We start from the raw sequence: 6,772 nt of genomic DNA, 5'->3' as shown, positions 1-6,772 counted from the left end.
GAGGAATCAAGGATGACTTCAAGGTTTTTGGCCTGAGTGAGGGGAAGGATTGAGTTTTCACTGACTGAGATGGGGAAGACCATTGGTGGAACAAGGTTGAGGGCAGGGCAGCCTGGGGTTCATATGAGAGTTCTGGACTGGAGTTCAGTATATGTATCACATTGCTTATGTAATTTCAGAAAAGGCAGGAAGGAGCTAATGGCTAAGTTCATGGAGATATAAATGGTATTTTAATGACAATAGGGAAAGGAAGCATTGCCAAGACTTCTGAGGACCTTGGGGCCACAGATATATTCTAGGCGGTCATGTCTTCTCAGGTTTGAGACTTAGGGTTAGGTATATCTTATCTCAATGAGGGTCAGTGGTTACCCTGCACTTTAGATTCTTCCTATTAGAGAGGTCAACAGGATGTCTCTGGACCTTTAGAATCAAAGCAATGGGCTGGAGCCAAGTCTCTGATGTCCACAGCCTTGGGTCTGTATGGAATTATTTATGATTTCATATTTGCTTTAATTATTCAATGTTTGATTTCATCCCATGGAAGAGGAAGGCATAGTTTGGAGAATAAACTAACACTTAAATGACTTGCATACCTGATTTATCAAACTGAAAAAAAAAACAAACCAAGAACCCGTTTTCTTCATTTGCAAAAAGTCCATTGTGCTTTACCTATCATTCTTTGGATAGAGCCAGAGCTGAAAAGTATTTTGCTAAAGCACAGCTATATATAGAAACTTCTCATCTGTCTGAAGATATAAACAACTGCAGGAAGTTTGGAATATGTTGTTAAGACTGTTCTCTTGGTTTCCTCCTCACAGATCCTCTTGCTATTCTGCAGGGAATGTGTTTCTGTCTATTTGGTGTGTGGTTTCCGCTGCTCCTCTCTTCCTAAAATTTCAGCGGAGGCTCTTCTTACTTCACTATTGTTGAAGATACTGACTAAAAGAAAATGGCGCACTGCTTTCCAATTGAATGAGCAGATTTTTTCAATGTCTGGGAAAACAATAAAATCTATCTCTTCTGCTCTCTTCTCCTCCTCTTCTCTTCTCTTCTCTTCTCTCTTCTCTTCCCTTCCCTCCCCTCCCCTCCCTCCCTTCTCCCTTCTCCTTTCTCCTTTCTCTCTTCTTCTTCTTTCTTTCTTTTCTCCTCCTCCTCCTCCTCCTCCTCCTCCTCCTCCTCCTTCTCCTTCTCCTTCTCCTTCTCCTTCTCCTTCTCCTTCTCCTTCTCCTTCTTCTTCTTCTTCTTCTTCTTCTTCTTCTTCTTCTTCTTCTTCTTCTTCTTCTTCTTCTTCTTCTTCTTCTTCTTCTTCTTCTTCTTCTTCTTCTTCTTCTTCTTCTTCTTCTTCTTCTTCTTCTTCTTCTTCTTCTTCTTCTTCCTCTTCCTCTTCCTCTTCTTCTTTCTTCTTCTTCTTCTTCCTCTTCTTCTTCTTCCTCCTCCTCCTCCTCCTTCTCCCTTCTCCTCTCTCTCTCTCTCTCTCTCTCTCTCTCCCCTTTTCTCTTTCTCTCTGACAGGGTCTGTCACCCAGGCTGGAGTGCAGTGGTGTGATCACAGCTCACTGCTGCCTTGAACTCCTGGACTCAAGCGATTCTCCTGCCTTAGCCTCCCAAAGTGCTGGGTTTACAGGTGTGAGCACCATGCCCAGCCAAAAATCTCACTATTTCACAATGTAGCTTGCAGGAGAGAGGGGTCAGGAGGTAGCGAGAGAGGCTTTGACTTAATTAATAAAAATTCTGCACTAAAGAATTTTGTTTTTACTTTATTTCTTTTGAGTAAATACAACAAAAACTAAGCTAATAAAAATTATTTAAGCAGAAGTTCTGCTGGAATACACTTTAATAAGTGTAAAAAATATATAATATGTGCACATTAAGTGCTTTTTAAAGATTGCCTAAAAACAGAATTTCCTTTAGAGTTCCTATATAATTAACTAAATTGGTACATTAAAAAAAATTGCAATTTCACAAAGTCTGTGTTAGTGGATTAAGATCAATGAGGTTTTATGCCTGATGCTCCCTTGCTGTTACAGGGCTTGCTAATTTGCCTAACAGATATGGTCTCTGCTGCAGGGTGATGGTATTTCAAACATAGGTTAAAATTAAGAGTAATAGGAGTAATTAATCATAAGGGTTTTTTTTTTTTTCCTTTTTTGCTTACCTTTTTTTCAAGTTTGTGCCATAGGTCCATGAAATCATAAGTTTATTTTACCTTCTTAAATTTAGATAAGCCAGCTATTTCTCTGTTTGTTTTTCTTTTCAAAAATCTTATCCTCTCAAAGAAATAAAGAGAATTGCCTATATTATATTCGGGATCTAAGATCTGGGGTCTTCATTTTCTCACCACATGCTTAACAAAACGACCACCAAGCACCTCCCTATTACCCCAAAACAAAACTTTTATGGGCATTTAGGAAGTTTCTAGGGTCTGCCCAATAGAACCTGCTGCAATGATGGAAATGTTCTACATCTGCTTTGTCTAACACAATAGCCATTGCCACTTGTGGCTATTGAGCATTTGAAATACGACTGATGATAAATGGAATTTTTATTTCAATTAATTTTAACATTAATAGCCACATGTGGCTAGTGGCCACCACATTGGATAGCTATACTAGCTACACTGTTTCAAGACAGTGTACTAAAGAAGTAGAATTCTTATATATAAGCTTAAGACTGTCCCTTCCCCCTTCCTCTCCCCCTTCCTCTGTCTATCCTCCCTTAAACCTGCACTAAGTATCTACCACCTGCAGGCACTGAGCTTGGCACTGGGGAGCAGAGACTAAATACAGCCTCTTTAGGAATCAGCAAAGAAAAACCAAAACCAACTCTAGGAACCAGCAAAAGTTGGGATGACAATGACAGGTTGTAGGAAGAACAGGTATGCAGTCAGTGCCCAATGAAAAAATATATTCATATCTCGGGTATCTATTTTTGCCCGATCTCATTTTTCTTGTATGCTAAAGCTCACCAAAATATTCATCAAAAGTAGCCCAGTAAGGTTTATCAAAAAAATTTAATGAAAGATTGATGACTCTGAGATCCCAAAAATGTGGAGTGAGAGAAGCCATGAAGAAACAGAGAAATGGGACAAGAGGAACTGGGGGTTAGTCGGGGATAAGTGGATGGGGAGGCTTCAGCTAGGGGCATTACATGGTGGCCTTAAATGGGTTAGGATGGTGAAGGCCTGGGAAGAGCTGCTACAGGAAGGATTCAGGGCATGAGGATGGGAGAACCTAGAGAAGGTCATAAGTACTTAGGTTCCAGTTTGTCTTGGCCTAAGAATTATGCCTGGAAACCTAGGCAGGAAAGATCTCAGCTTTTTTATTTACATAGTTGCCAACAGTGGGTTCTGGGTTGGACCTAGAATAAAGGGGAAATAAGAGATTAAGAGGCTAATGACCCGTTGACCAGCCAGGCTGATGGAAGCCCAGGGCATGTTCATGACTGTCCCTGGAACATACTGGGATCTCCAACTGCAATTAATGCTATACATAGTGTCTATCCCAGTCTTGCAGTGCTGTCCTTGATCCTACACTCCAATGGATGTCTGAGTGTGATGTTACTAATGAGTCATCTCCGAAAGGGCAGATGAACTGTTCTGCCTTGGGCACATATTAGGAATGAGAGAATAAAAAGGAACAATCTGAATTACAGTGACTAAGTTAAAGAAGGCACTTTCCAGAACTTGAGCAGTGGCAGTAAAAGAAGTGGGGGGGTCTAAGACAACAGATGTCCTGTTGGAGGGTTGTTGGGCACTTAGGGTTCTAGCTGTCATTCACTTATTCTGTTATTGCATTCATTTATTCGTTCAACCCATATCTGTTCAAAATCTTTAATATTCATTCCAGAGACTGTGCTAAGTACTGTGGACACAGTAGGGAAAAAGACTTATGATGCAGTGGGGCAGAAGGATGTTAAATGATTATAAAAAGTACAATAATTGATTTATGTTTCTGATATATGCTGTGAAGAAGAGTTACAAAGTGCATTATATAGGAAACTGACCTAAGCTAGAAATCATGGTGGCATTTTCTGAAGATGTGACGCATTAGCTGAAGAGTTATGCAGGACAGGGTGGGAAAGAAGAGCATTTTCAGCAGCGGGAGCAATGCACCGTACTCTTCCTTCCTGGTACCTTTTGTACCTGGCATTATGTCGCCATTTATTTAATTACTTGTTGATTCTCTCTCTCCCCATCCAGACTACCCACTCCAAGAGGTCAGGGGGTGTATTGGACTCGGTTACTGCAACATGTTCAGTGTCCATCCTAGTAGTGCCTGGAACATGTGAGGTCTCAGTTAGAACCTATTGAATGTACATGTGTGGAAGCTCAGAAGGAATTTGGAGCATTTGAGAGTCTAAAAGGAGGTCATTGTTTGTGAGCACAGAGTAGGGAGTTAAGAGGTTCAAAATAGGATGGAAAAGTTACCCTGGGCCTTGTGAGCCACATGAAGGATTTGGGGCTCTATTTCAAGAGCCATGGGAACTGACCAAAAGGTGTTATATAAAAAGTGATGAGATCAGATTTGTAGTTTAAAGATAACATTCTGACTGCTATATGAAGAGTAGGTTGGAAGGGAGCAGGAGTCGGCACAGGAAGGTCATTTGGGTTGCTTATGCAGTGGTCCAGCAAAAACATGATGGCATCTTTGACTAGGAAGATGAAAAGAGATGGATGGACTCAAGAGGTTAGCTAAAAAGATAACTGCAGACCAGGCACGGTGGCTTATACCTGTAATCCCAGCACTTTGGGAGGCTGAGGCAGGTGGATCACCTGAGATCAGGAGTTTGAGACCTGCCTGACCAACATGGTGAAACCCTGTCTCTACTAAGAACACAAAAATTAGCCAGGCGTGGTGGCACACACTAGTCCCAGCAACTCCAGGGGCTGAGGCAGGACAATTGCTTGAATCCGGGAGGGAGAGGTTGCAGTGAGCCGAGACCGTGCCACTACACTCCAGCCTGGGTGACAGAGTGAAACCCTGCATCAAAGAAAAAAATAAGACAATTGCAAAATGGTCAAAGGATCTGAGTAAACATTTCTTCAAAGAAACTATGCAAATGGCTAATGAGCACGAGGAAAGATGCTCAACATCATTAACCATCAGGGAAATACAATTCAAAACCACAATGAGCTATCACTTCATAACCACTGGATGGGTAGAACCGAAAGGACAGATTATGACAAGTGTTGGTGAGGACAGGGAGAAATTAGAACCCTCAAACACTGCTGGTGAGAGTGTATAATGATGCAGCCACTTTGGAAAGCCATCTGGCAGTGCCTCAAAATGTTCAACATTGAGTTACCATATGACTCAGCAATTCTGCTCCTAGGTATACACTCCAGAGAAATGAAAACAGATGTCGAAACAAGCAGTTGTACAGAAATATTCATAGCTACATTATTCATAATAGCCAAAAATGGTAACAATCTGAATGTCCATCAACTGAAAAGTGGATAGATAAAATATGGTATAATTATACAGTGAGATATTATACAGAAATTAAAAGGAATAAAGTATTGATATATGCTACAACATGGCTTGACCTTGAAAATATATGAAGTGGAAGAAGCCAGGCACAAAAGACCATATATTGTATGATTCCACATATATGAAATGTCCAGAATAGGCAAATCTATAGAGTCAGAAAGTAGATTAATAAAAAGGCAGAATAGAAGGAGAAAATGACAGAGGTGAGAAGGACACAGCGAGGGGGGATGAAAAACCATAAAAGGGAAAATTTAACTAATAAATCTGAATATTTTTCAAGCTTGTCTTCAGGAACCTGGCAAAGTGGTTTCCTACATGGAACCTCTAGTTTGGGCAGAGAAAATTGAAGTTTTGAGCAAATCCCCTTAAGAGCTATACGTTGCTTATTTAAACCACTGTCCAGTGGAGGAAACAATTTTGAGCCTTCCTAGAAGCACTTACATTTAAAGACCCTCCTATCTGCTGTGTCATTAGGGGACCAGCATGGCAGCCATTAGATTAATTTAATAGACTTTTATATAGCATTTATCAGCATCTGTATGGCAGCGATATCATACAGAAATGCCAGCAGGGGATGTACAAAGCCTGTAACTAGTGAGAGTGAGATCAGCGGGAAGCATGGGGGAGCTGAAGGCCCCTGATTCATGTTAAATAATAATAGCTTCCTCCAGGTCACAACGCCACTGCAGATGAGAGGATCTTTAAAGTTTAACTGCCCTCACTGGAAAAGCTGGCAGTTATATCCCCAGGGCAAGCCATCAGAGAGGGGACAAAGCAGTGTTAGGCAGGCTTATGGATTAAAAAGAAATGTCTTTCTATGAGTGGCATGTGTAATATGTGGATTTTGGTTAATCCCTTTTCTGTCCTGAGGCCTGGAGATGCTCTGTGATGTTTATGTGACCCGAGGAAGGGATGGGGAAGCAATAGGGGCTCCTGAAGTGGAGCAGTAGGATCTGAGATTGCCAGGATTTCAATTTAAAAGGAGACCAGGCTCCAGAGGCCAGAGACGTCTGTGAAAGGTGAGGAAAGGCAGTAAGGAGTCAGTGAAAAGCGAGTGAGGCTGAGTTACCATGGGATGGCCAGCAACAGGAGTTAGAGGTGGAAGGTGTGAAGTTTTCTGAATGGAAGCTGGTTGGATAGGGGCCTTTGGAGCTTCAGGAATTACCTGGCAAAAGTTGAGACTTGGAAATAGCTCAAGCCTGGAGAGCAAAACAGAAGGGACCTGTTACCTTGGCAGCCACAGAATCATTGGTTCTTGAGGAGATCTCAGAGGTCATCTGGTTA

The sequence above is a fragment of the Theropithecus gelada genome, chromosome 5 (genome assembly GCF_003255815.1).
Source record: "Theropithecus gelada isolate Dixy chromosome 5, Tgel_1.0, whole genome shotgun sequence".
In the NCBI taxonomy this organism is placed as follows: domain Eukaryota; kingdom Metazoa; phylum Chordata; class Mammalia; order Primates; family Cercopithecidae; genus Theropithecus; species Theropithecus gelada.
The sequence above is the reverse complement of the archived record's forward strand: the minus strand, read 5'-3'. Positions refer to the sequence as shown.